This window comes from Macaca mulatta, chromosome 11, assembly GCF_049350105.2.
Source record: "Macaca mulatta isolate MMU2019108-1 chromosome 11, T2T-MMU8v2.0, whole genome shotgun sequence".
NCBI lineage: Eukaryota > Metazoa > Chordata > Mammalia > Primates > Cercopithecidae > Macaca > Macaca mulatta.
The window spans coordinates 123,882,969-123,896,277 of record NC_133416.1 but is presented as its reverse complement, the minus strand read 5'-3'; the positions used below and the strand labels follow the sequence as shown (position 1 = coordinate 123,896,277).

General features: G+C 47.4%; 1 protein-coding gene across 3 annotated transcripts in view; it reads left to right on the top strand.

Moving 5' to 3' along the window:
* The window catches only part of SPRING1 (SREBF pathway regulator in golgi 1), a 160,617-nt gene that overhangs the window by 109,191 nt on the left and 38,117 nt on the right, over positions 1-13,309 (top strand). The gene's annotated exons all lie outside the window — the stretch shown is intronic.

The window sequence follows — 13,309 nt, the reverse complement described above, 5'->3', positions numbered from 1 at the left end:
CAGATGGGGTTTTGCCATGTTGGCCAGGCTGGTCTCAAACCCCTGACCATCCACCTCGGTCCCCCAAAGTACTGGGATGACAGGCATGAGCCACCGCACCCGGGTGCTTGTCTATTTCTTTTACCTCCATGGATGAGCTGTTTCTCAGCAGAATAATCTGGCAAACACAGCCCAGGAGTACAAACTTGGAAGCTGAACGTGACATTGGGGAGTCCCCTTGTCAGACTTTAGACACACAAACAAGGTGTCCTTCCCTTCTAAGAAGCAGCTTCTGTTATGGTGACCATATGTCCCCGTTTGCCCAGGACGGTCTTGGTTTACACCTGTTGTCTCAGTGTGATCATTAAACGGCACGACCTTGCACTCTCAGAAGAACCCTGGGTTGGATGAGAAGTTATATAGTTGTGCGATTTATGGAGAAAGTTGTAAGCTGGTGTCATCCAACAGCAGGTGAGACTGGAAGATAAAGGCACTATTCCCTGGGGAGGCTCTGGAGGGTGGTGTGGGACACAGAAACGGCAGCCAAATCTGTAGCCTTTGGGGTTTAAGGAGAAAGGAAAGAGGAGCAGGATTTAGGCTTGAGGGTTCCCAGTGTGCTGAACCAACAACTTTCCTTGTGGCTGGTCGATCTAAGACAGTGGTTCTCAACCAATGAGTGGTTCTCATTGCCTGTCTGGGGACACTGGGCAATGTCTGGAGATGTTTTTGGTTGTCACAACTTGGATGGGGGCTGCTGCTAGCATCTAGAGGGTAGCAACCAGGGATGCTGCTCAACACCCTAGGGCCCAGCACAGCCCCCTCCCCAAATAAGTACCCAGCACCAAACGCCAATAGTGCAGAAGTTGAGAAACCTTGGTTTAAGAGTTGCAAGAAGGAAATGAAGAGGAAGAAAAGGAAATAGGCTTCAACAAGAAGAAGGGAGGACGCAAAGAGCAATAGAAGGAACTGCAGCCTCTGGGTCAGGACATGAACTTGGCTTTTCCTCCTGCCTTCCCGGTGGTCTTGATCCTTTTCCCACATCGCTTAGTCCCCTTTTCTGTTTGCCTCAATATCTTCCTCTGTGCAATGGGGCCAACGCAAGTCTCATATGTGTGATGTGGTGGCTGAGAGCAAGTTTCTAAGGCGGTTTGATTTTTTTTTTTTCTTTGAGACAGGGTCTCACTCTGTTGCCCAGGCTGCAGTGAAGTGGGGCGATCATGGCTCACTTACAGCCTCAACCTCCCAGGCTCAAGCGATCCTCCCACCTCAGCTTCCTGAGTAGCTGGGATTACAGGTGTGTGTCACCACACCAGGCTAATTTTTATTCATTTATTTTGGGGAAACAGGGTCTCCTTATATTGCCTAGGCTGGTGGTAAGGCTGTTTAAGAAATTTACAGTGCTTGACAAATACAGAATACTTGGCCCTGGCAGGGCACGGTGGCTCATGCCTGTAATCCTAGTACTTTGGGAGGCCGAGGCAGGTAGATCACTTGAGGTCAGGAGTTCGAGATCAGCCTGGGCAACATGGCAAAACCCTGTCTCTACTACATATACAAAAATTAGCCAGGCATAGTGGTGAGTGCCTGTAATCCCAGCTACCAGGGAGGCTGAGGCAAGAGAATTGCTTGCACCCAGGAGGTGAGCTGAAATTGCACCACTGCACTCCAGCCTGGATGACACAGCAAGACTCCATCTCAAAAAAAAAAAAAAAAAAAAAAAAAAGAATACTTGGCCTCCAGACCACCCACCAGCACATGGGTTCTCTTGAGACTGAGAGGGAAGCAGCCCTCACCCATTCCCACCCCAGCGGTGAGAGGCAAGAAAGTAGGGAGAAAGCATGGCTGTGTGTTTATAGAGCAATTTCCAAATGCATTTTCTCCTAACACTCACAGCTACCACACCACACCAACTGCTAAGAGGTTCACTGTGTGGTTTCAAATCATCAATTGATATTCCCAGGACATCCAGATGACGCGTGGCTTTTACAAGTCCTGTTTTATGTGTTTTAAGGTGTTCTGGGTTGGTGACAGAATGCAGAGAAGACCTAGCCTCTGTTCCCTTGGGCCCTGTTGATAATTTGGTATATTTTAATAAGTGTGCACATCCCAACATCGGATGATGTAATTGTCTTGGTTGCGAGTACTCACCTGTCTGGGCTGAACTCAGTTTGCATTTGCTCCCTATTGGCTCTCATAAATATTCATTTATGATGAGGTCAGATGAAGCCGTGGAATTCAGTAAAGGATCATGAACACAAACCCCAGCCTCCTCCCCACCTGGGAGGGGCAAGGGCAGACACAGGATCACATTTCAGGAGCTTAGAAGAAATCAGACTGAGCTTCAGTGAAATCTGTCAGTGAGAAGAGGTGCGAGATGTTAATTAAAGGGGGTAAATCCAAGCTCAGTGATAAATGTGTTGCGTCCTCGGGACCCGGCGGCTCGAATGTACTCTATTGCGGTAATTTTCCTAAGTGCAGTGGAGATTGGTGAAACATCTTTCTGCCAATAAAAATATTTGCAAGACACTTTTTTTTTTTTAAATTTGGTAAGCCCACCTAGAAGGCCCGCTTACATACTGATGAACTGGAAAATCCAAATGGCCACAGAATTCACCCTCCGACAAGGGAACGGTACTGCGTAAATACCAGAATTATTTTCATGGGTCCATGGATCACATATGAATGGCTTCTGCTGCTGGGGTTTATTGGCCCTGGCGTGGGTCTCCGGGTTCTGGGGAGGGGGAGGGGTGGACTGCCTCAGTTACAGACAAAATAGATGACTAGCCTGGTGCCAATTAACCTCGCTTTAATTGATAATTAATTTTAAAACCTATTTACTCTCCCTGGAACAGCTGAGACTTTAAAGAGACCACTGTGAAAACAAATGGAGAATAAAGTCATCTCTCAGGAAATGAACCGGGCCTCTCAAGGAAGGAGACAGATCAGGCCTTTCGGACGGGCCATTGTATTGAAGTATTCTGAATGTTCATGAAGGTGACAGACCAAAGTCATAGGATGGTGACAGCTGCCTTCTGAGTTCACTGTCTCTTTATGACCACCCATCCCCACTCCCTGGGAAGGTGACCAGCTGCCCGGGTGTGCCCAGAATTGAGGAGTTCCCCAGATATGGGATTTTCATCGCTTAAAATGGGAGGGCTCCATGCCCTCCTCCCTGGACCCTGATACCTCTGGATTGATTTTTTCACTCTCTGCCTCTTTTGATCCCCAGGCATTGCTTCTGTCTCTTTTCAACTCGATGCAGCCATATTCTCTGATTTCAACCCTGCAGTTGAAATCTCCCCACCTTGTTTTAATCTCAGGATGCTATTGAATAGCAAGATTGCAACATGGATGAATATCCAGATTATCAAACCCCTTCCATAGGTGACTTGTTCAAGAATAGGTTTGTTAGTAAATTTTTTTTTTTTTCTTTGAGACAGGGTCTGGCTCTGTCACCCAGGCTGGAGTGCAGCGGCATGATCACAGCTCACTGCAGCCTTGAACTCCTGGGTTCAAGTGATCCTCCTACCTCAGCCTCCTGAGTAGATGGGACTATGGGCATGGCAAACCATGACCGGCTAATTTTTAAAATTTTCTGTAGAGACAGGGTTTTGCCATGTTGCCCAGGCTGGTCTCAAGCTCCTGGGGCTCAAGCGATCCTCTGCCTTGGCCTCCTAAAGTGCTGAGATCACAGGCATGAGCCACCACACCTGGCTGTAGTTTTTTCTGACTGTAAAAACAACTAGAGCACGCTTACCAACCACAACAAAAAAAATACCAGCAAACACAGAAATGCAGGAAAATACGAAGAGAATATAAATATGCAGAGATATAAATACAAACAGCAAAGCACAGATTACTTTGAATCTCAGTGCCTGGAGAAGGCACTGAAGTCACGAATCTTTTGGTCAATGTCCCATTTCGTTCATTCACTTTTTAATAGCCTGGGGCGAATATAACTGTGATCTCCGCCCTATCTCCATCATGATTATTTGAGACACTTGGAAGAAATCCAAACGTGGAGATTCTAGTATTTGCAACATAATCTGATGATGTTTTGATATTTTCTACCATTGCTAATGAAAAATGCATCATGTCTTATCCAGAATTCAGTCCAAAAAGTGTCCGGGGGAGCTAAGAGAATTATCACCTGAACGCATGAATTTGATCGCACTCAAGCTCTGACATGAGATACCTTGGAGGGCTCTCTTTGGCCGTGGTGTAGCCCTATTGACCAGTCCAGTTACTACTGCAGGGTTTAAATTGCTAAGCTGGAACTTTTACTCCCCTAAGGACCTCTGAGTTTCACGGGAGGGTCTGTGATTCAGTACACAGTAAAAGATCCGTGACTCTAAGTTTGAAACGCCAATTCCCTCGTGAGATGTGGATGTAATAATATTTACAGTGTCTGGCGGGGGGATTGGTAAAATGCCCACGTGTGTGATGAGTGCAAATGCCCATTATGCACGGCAGCTCAGCAAGCTTCACCCGATTGAAGAATAGAATCCTGGGACTCAAGGGAACCTGTAGAGCTCGCCCTGCTTCTGGAAATACTGAACTTGTGTAATACTTGTATACTACTCATTTGTTCACTCTTGGCTTTATTTTAATCCTTCCTCCTTCTTTCCTTCTCTCTGTTCTTCCCTCCCTCTCTTCCTTCCTTCCTTCGTTATTTCCTTCCTTCCTTCGTTATTTCCTTCCTTCCTCCCTTCCTTCCCTCCTTCCTTCCTATGGGACAGCCCTAGTTGAAACCATGGACTTTCAACCTAGATTATCTAGGTCCACACTCTCTTTCACTAGCTGTGTGTGCCTGGACAGATTACTTAACATTTCTGTGCTCGATTTCCTCATCTGTAAAATAAGGAGAGTAATAGTACCTACTTGACAGGATTATTGTGAGGATTTATTATGCATGGAGCACTTAAATCAGTTCCAGCGCAAAGGTGCTCGATAAATGCTAGTCGTCATTCTAATGCACTCATTTAACTGATATTTACTGAGTTATTACAATGGAGCAGGCAGGGTGCTTGGTCTGGGGATCCTGCATTAATGAGGAAACATGATCTCTGCCCTTATAGAGTCTGTAATCTAGTGAAGGAGACAACCTATAAACATTAAATAAGTAGGTAAAATAATTTCAGATTGGGGTGCACATTCCCAAGGAAATAAACAGGGTGGTAAAATGGGGAATAATAAGGAGACATGCTCTTTTGCTATGGGTGGTCCAGGAAAGCCTTTGGGAGGTAGAGACATTGAAGCTGCGATCCAGGGGTCAGCCATGGAAAGGACTGAAGGGGAAACTCTCCAGGCAGAGGGAACAGCTGGTACCAAGTCTGGGATGGGCAAAAAACTTGCGTTAGGGGCAGTGTGGCTGGAGCAGAGACAGCCAGCAGCAGCATGAGATGGGATGAGGCTGTGGGGCTGAGCAGCAACCCCGTGACCCAGAGGTGAGCGATGCTGGGTGACTGCAGTTTTTGCAAGATGACTGTGGGCTGGGCATGGCTGTAATTCCAGCACTTTGGGAGGCTGAAATGGGAGGATTGCTTGAGGCCAGGTGTTCAATGCCAAGTTGGACAACATAGCAAGACCCCCATCTCTACAAAAATAAAAGAAAAAAAATGAAAAATTAACCAGGTGTGGTGATGCAAGCCTGCAATCCCATCTACTCAGGAGGCTGACGTGCGGGGAATCACCTGGAGCCCAGGAGGTCGAGGCTGCAGTGAGTCATGATTGCGCCACTGCACTCCAGTCTGGGTGACAGAGTGAGATCCTGTGTCTAAAAATAAATAAATAGGCCAGGCACCGTGGCTCATGCCTGTAATCTCAGCACTTTGGGAGGCCGAGGAAGGTGGATCATCTGAGATCAGGAGTTCGAGACCAGCTTGGCCAACACGGTGAAACCCCACCTCTACTAAAAATACAACAATTAGCTGGGCGTGGTGGCGGGCACCAGTAATCTCAGCTACTCGAGAAGCTGAGGCAGGAGAATCGCTTGAACTGGGGAGGCGGCGGTTACGGTGAGCTGAGATCATGCCACTACACTCCAGCCTGGGTGACAGAGGGAGATTCTGTCCCAAAATAAACAAACAAACAAACAAACAAACAAAAATAAAAGATCACTTTGACTTCTGACCCGACTGGAGATCAAATTGAAGACAGGCATATTAGTCTGTTCTTAGGGTAAACAACAGAATCCGCTCTGGCTCTTCTAAGCAGAAAAGAGATTTATGTATTCAAGGAAGTGAGTTTACTCACAAAATTATTGGGGTGGGGGGCAGTGAGGACTAGAGAGAGTCAGACTTGAAATTAAGCCTTCAAGAGCAGCCCCCCCCGCCCCGCCCAAAACAGCAGTGCCTGCCAAGGGGCCTGAGGCCAAAATCTTTGTTGCCGCTGCTGCCCCTGCTAACCACCAAACACCAGGTTCTCACAATGCCCAGGACCAATGTCACGTCTCGACCTGGCATCCTTTGGACCACTGGGGATGCCATCGTGGCCACATGCATCTGGGGGCTCCATCCTCACCCATGCCCACGAAGATGGGCCTTCTATACTCACCACATGCCTGGGTTCTGGGTCACAAGCACACAAGAGCGCCTGGGAATTTTCATTCTGTTTTCTAAAACGTGGAGGAGGTGGGACTCCTGTGATGACAATGTTTTATTCTAAGAAGACAGCCAAGAAATATGTCATCTTTTAAGAATATGACAGCAGGCCACGTCTACAGGGGAAGGACAGAGCCGATTGGGAAGCTACTCTAGTCCTCAGAGAAGAGTTTCTGGAGTTTGGAATGGCACGGTGCTGTGGAAACGGCGAAGGAACAGCAAGTGGCCTCGGGGTGTGGCGTGAGGGTAGAATCTCTAGGACTTGCGAGTGGCTTAGATGTGTCAGGAGAGAGAGACAGAAGAATCGGGGATGCCGAGTTGCTGGTTTCTCCTGTAGGGGTGTTTTTTTGTTTGGTTTGGTTTGGTTTGTTTGTTTGTTTGTTTGTTTTTTGAGACAGAGTCTTACTCTGTTGCCCAGGCTGGAGTGCAGTGGCAGAATCTTGGCTCACTGCAACCTCCACCTTCCAGGTTCAAGCAATTCTCATGCCTCAGCCTCCTGAGTAGCTGGGATTACAGGCGTGTGCCACAACGGCTAATTGTTATAATTTTATTAGAGGCGGGGTTTCACCATGTTGGCCAGGCTGGTCTCGAACTCCTGGCCTCAAGCGATCTGCCTGCCTCAGCCTCCCAAAGTGTTGGAATTACAGTTGTGAGCCACCATGCCCAGCCCTCATGTAGAGATATTTGACCATATTTTCTAAACAAAAATAAAGATCTTTCTCCCAGCAACAAGATGGAACTTTGAAATTAATAATTCCTGAAAATCTGAGGACATATAGGACCAATACACCTGTTCCTTAGTAGCTTATCAATTCTCCCAGAATATTCTTCTGTGTCTACTTTCTTTCCTTTTTTTTTTTAAAAGAGACAGGGTCTTGCTCTGTTGCCCAGGCTGAAGTGTAGTGGTACCATCATAGTCTACTACAACCTCAAACTTCTGGCCTCAAGCAGTCCTCCCCACCTCAGCCTCCTGAGTAGCTGGGACTACAAGTGCACGCCATCACACCCAGCTAACTGATTTTTTATAGAGACAGGGTCTCGCTATGTCGCAGAGGCTGGTCTTGAACTCCTGGGCTCAAGCGATCCTCCCTCCTTGGCCTCCTAAGGTGCTGGGATTATAAGCATGAGCCGCTGCACCCAACCATCTATTATACTTTTTTCTAAAATATCTTAATGATTCCCAGATATGTAGAGAATGAATAATGGGAGAGAATGAATAACTGACAAGCATCATTTTAGCTCCTGACCTCCCATCGTCCCTCCATCCTCTTTCTGTAAGCGGGCATGGCTTCTCAGTAATGAAATGGGCTGCTTTGAGCCTCGGCTCCTCTCTGACAGAGTGCTAACAGGCCGTGAAATGGCTGAGAGGCACGACTGGAGGAGGCACCAGGAAAGCTCCCATGCTTCCCGGGTGCCTGCAGGAGTCAAGACTCGCAGGCTGTCCCCGGCTTGTGTTCGTGATAAGTCCTTGTATCTCACAAGCCCTAAAGGGGTAGGTGGGTGGATCTGGAGAGGAAGATGCAAAGTCATCAAAGGGAGCGCCCCTGGGTCTGCTTCTGGCTCTTTATAGACACACAGTCCAGGGCCAGCCTGGTGACTCATGCCTGTAATCCCAGTGCTTTGGGAGGCCAACGCAGGAGGATCGCTTAAGGCCAAGAGTTTGACACCACCGTCAGCAACATAGCTATCTCTACAAAAAGTTTTAAAATTAGACAGGTGTGGTGATGAGCACCTATAGTCCCAGCTACTGAGGAGACTGAGGCAGGAGGATCACTTGAACCCAGGAAGTTGAGGCTGCAGTGAGCTATGATTGTGTCACTGCACTCCAGCCTGGGCAACAGAGCAAGACCCTGTCTCTAAAGAAAAAGAAAAAAAGAATGAAACACAGTCCAAAAAATAACTTGATTCTATAGACGATGGCACAACCAATATTTGTTTTCATGTGTCAGAGGCTTGTGTCAAACAGGGACAATAAAACAAGTTAAAAGCAGGGAAAATGGCCAGGTGCAATGACTCATGTCTGTAATCCCATCACTGTGGGAGACTGAGGAAGGTGGATTACCTGAGGTCAGCAGTTCAAGACCAGCCTGGCCAAAATGGTGAAACCCCATCTCTACTAAAAATACAAAAAAATAACTGGGTGTGGTGGTGGGCGCCTGTAGTCCCAGCTACTTGGCAGGCTGATGCGGGAGAATCACTTGAACCTGGGAGGTGGAGGTAGCACTGAGCTGAGATTGTGCCACTGCACTCCAGCCTGGGCAACAAGAGTGAAATTTCCATCTCAAAAAAAAAAAAAAAAGCAGGGAAAATTCCAGAAATCTCTAGACTCTGTGGTCTGTCTTGGTGACGTCCCCTCCCAGGGTAGCTGCATGCTTTAAAAAGACCCAGGGAGGCCAGGCACGGTGGCTCACGTCTGTAATCCCAGCACTTTGGGAGGCTGAGGTGGGTGGATTATTTGAGGTCAAGAGTTTGAGACCAGCCTGGCCAACATGGTGAAACCTTGTCTCTACTAAAAATACAAAAATTAACTTGGCATCTTGTTGTGCACCTGTAGTCTCAGCTACTTGGGAGGCTGAGGCAGGGGAGTTGCCTGAACCCAGGAGGTGGAGGTTGCAGTGATTCGAGCTAGAGCCACTGCACTCCAGCCTGGCAACACAGTGAGACTCTGTCTCAAATAAAATAAAATAAAATAAAATAAAATAAAATAAAATAAAATAAAAATAAAAAGACTCAGGGAGCAGTCAGTGCTGTCCTGGAGTAATGGAGCTCCACGGTAGTCCTAGAAACACCTTTCCTCCCATCCCTTCATTCACTCTGTGGTGGTTCCTCTCCTCCTTCCATCACGACTATTCAGGCTGAACTTGCTTTCACATTGGCTTCTCCCTGTTCCCACACTGACATGGTGGCTTTGTTCTGTGTCGCCTTGGCTGGGCTCACCTGTACTTCCCAGGATGCCGTTCCCTGTGTTTCTGGCAAGGGTGGCCACAAGAGAAGCACGTGTGAAGATTCTGGAGCGTGGAATTGAAGCAGCAGCCCTTCCAAGGCTCACAGACATCACGGCATATCTGCTGGCTCCTCTTGTTGGTTCGAGGTGGGAGCCAGGATCGGCAAATGCTGCACGTTTCCCTGGACCCTCCAGTTGCTCCAGCTCCTGGGCCAGGTGTGCATGTTCATCTCCACAACAAAGGGCCGCAGCTTCCTCAGGATACCCACACCAGTAATACCAGAGGCTACAACAACAGTGGCTTAGTGTGGGCTGCTAGAACAAATTACTGTAGACTGGGTGGCCTAAACAACACAGACTACTTCTTCTTCTTTTTTTTTCTTTTGAGACAGGGTCTTACTGTGTCACTCAGGCTGGAGTGTGGCACAATCATGGCTCACTGCAGCCTCGACTTCCTGGGCTCAAGTGGCCCTCCTCAGCTTCCCAAGTAGCTGAGACTACAGGTGGGCACCACCATACTCAGCTAATTTTTGTATTTTTTGTAGAGATAGGTTTTGCCATGTTGCCCAGGCTGATCTCAAACTCCTGGGGTCAAGCAGTCCACCTGCCTCTGCCTCCCAAAGTGCTAGCATTACGTGCCAGAAACATCTTTCTCACAGTTCTGGAGGCTTGCGAGTCTAAGATCAGGATGCTGGCATGGGCAGGCTCTGGTGAGGGCTCTCTTCTAAGTTTGCAGACAGCCACTTTCTCATTGAGTCTTCACAGTGGAGAACACAGCGAGAAAAAGCAAGCTCTCTCCTCTTCCTCCTCCACCTCCTTCTTCTTCTCTCTATCTTCTCTCTTTTCATTCTCCTTCTTCCTTCTTCATTCTCTTTCTCCTTCTTCCTTCTTCCTTCTTCCTTCACCTTCTTCTTTCTTGTTTTTTGAGACAGGGTCTTGCTCTGTTGCCCAGACTGGAGTGCAGTGGCATGATCTTGGCTCACTGCAACCTCTTACTCCTGGGCTCAAGCAATCCTCCCACCTCAGCCTTCCAAGTAGCTAAGACTACAGGTGTGCACCAGCATGCTTGGATAATTTTTGTGTGTTTTTTTAATAGAGACAGGCACTATGTCGCCTAGGCTGGTATCAAACTCCTGGGCTCAAGGAATCCAACTGCCTCGACTTCCCAAATCACTGGGATAACACGCATAAGCCACTGCCCCCAGCCTCATTTTCTTCTTACAATGGCACTACTCCCATCAAGAGGGCTCCACTCTCATGACCTAATCACTTCCCAAATGTCTTATTGACAAATACCATCCCATTGGAGTTTAGAGTTTCAGCATATGAATTTTGACATAAACTTTCAGTCCATAGTGAACATCCACAGGCTTCTGCCAGTCCTCCTGGTGTTCCAGCAAGTTCTTGCACTGCCTGACGTGGCGTCCAGTGTATAATAAAGAATTTGACTGGCCTTTACCTCTGGTTTCTAGGAATGAGACTCTAAATCCTTGGAATTTCTCATGTCATAGGAGTGTATTTGTTCTTCATGAGCCTCTTGGACCACACCTGAGTTAATGCTAAGAGATAAGATGACTCAGAATGGGGGCTGGTCACTAATAAGACCAACTCCATTATGAGAAGGGTTGGAACTTTGAGTCAACCTGCCCTTTGGGGAGGGGATGGAGATGGAGATTGAGTCCAATCACATGGCAAGTGACTCAATCAATCATGCCTACATAAGGAAACTCAATAAAAACTGTGCACACTGAAGCTCAGTGGTGCTTCCTGGTTGGTGAACACATAAATGTCCCCAGAGCAGCTGTGTACCCCAAATCCATGGGAAGAGGCATGGAAGCCCTGAATTTGAGACCCTCCCAAACCTTGCCCTATGTGTCTCTTCATCTGGCTGGTTCTGATTTACATCCTTACAATAAAACAGTCATCAGAAGTATGGTGCTTTTTTAGGTTCTGTGAACTGTTCTAATGAATTAGTGAATATAAAAGGGGTTGTGAGAACCTCTCCTAAGCTTTGTAGCCAGTTGGTCAGAAGAGCAGGTGGCCCTGAGGACCCCACTGTGGCTAGTATTTGAAGTAGGGCAGTCTTCTTGGCAACCATGCCCTTAAAATTGTGGAATCTGACACTAACTTCAAATGGCTAGTGTTAGAATCAAATTTCTGTATACCAGTTGGTGTCTGAATAACATTCCTCTTCTCTTTCCAAATGCCTGCCCTGAGGACTTCAGGCTCCAGCATCAGGAGCAAAGACAGCAGCTTTACAGAGACTGCTAAACAGCTCCCACAATCATGTAAGGTCAAATCTCTATCACACACACACACACACACAAACACACACACACGTAAGTATATGTGCACAGATATGTATGGTGGCCCAGCCTCTCTGATTGAATGCTGACACATACACATGCCACATCAATTAGAGTCTCTCTGCCCTCTCTACTTAGTGTATTTCTCACTATCTACTCAAGCGCCCTGACCTAGTCATTTATTACACACATTACACACCTGCCATTTGAGAGTCACCTGGGCGACAGAGAGGGAATGATGCCATTCAGTTCTACACATGCCCAGTGCTGCAAAGGAAGAACAAACCACTGGCACATCTGGACAGGCTTTGAGGAAATCTAGCATTTCCCTGGCTTTGGAAGCTTAGGGGAGATTTCTATAGGCTGGAGATCAGGTAAGGACTTGGCAGGAACCTTTCCATTCTGAGAATTTTTCCAATGCTTATGTCCAAACCATACAACCCTGGGATTGTATGTTCTTCCTCTTGCTTGCTTGATTTCCCATTGCTTTTTAGGCAGAGTCTCACTCTGACCCAGGCTGGAGTGCACTGACATGACCTCAGGTCACTGCAACCTCTGCATCCTGGATTCAAGGGATTCTCGTGTTTCAGCCTCCCAAGTAGCTGGGATTACAGACATGCACCACCATGCACAGCTAACTTTTGTATTTTTAGTAGCAAAAGGGTTTCACCATGTTGCCCAGGCTGGTCTTGAACTCCTGACCTCAGGTGGTCCATCCACCTCGACCTACCAAAGTGCTGGGATTACAGGTGCGAGACACCATGCTCAGCCCCCATTGCTTTTATGTATCTGTCTCTCCTCACTAAGTTGTCACAGCAATAATAACAGCTGCCATTGGGAAATGCACTGCAAGTCCAGCACTTACCCTATATTATCTTTAAAGCTTACAATTCACGTGGTGGCATTATTGTTTCCATTTTACAGATGGGAAGACTGAGGCTTATAAAGTCCCCTGTCTTGGGTAGAGGACCACGCAAATGAATCAGTGGTAGAGCTGGGATTTGAACTCACATTCTCTCTGGTCTAAAGTCCAGGCTGTGGCCTCCCCTGAGCTCCTTCAGCGTAGGAAGACACCGCTGCCATCCTTCTGTGCAACAATGCACGTGGCAAAAATTGCTGCTCTGTGTATCTGTTGGATTTGCTTCCTCCTCTGTCGCCCATTAACTGGCTCCTTTTCTTGCAGGCGACAAGGAAGCAGAGGGAAGAAAGGCTTCCCTCACTTGTCCCTGCTTTAGGCAGATCACTGGATATTTTTAGCAGCCTAGGAAGCCTCTGAGTAACAAGGGTTCAGGTTTTGAACTTGCCTGGTCAGCCCTGCCTCCTGATTCCTCTCGAAAAAGGTTTACGGTGGACTCTCAGCAGCTTTGCTGATGCAGCTAGTAATGTTTATAACCACAATCAAGCACTCCAAGAGCCCCGGCACTGATTTCTTACCCATCTCTATCCTGTAACAGAGGATTTTTCAATCGAGTAGGTTT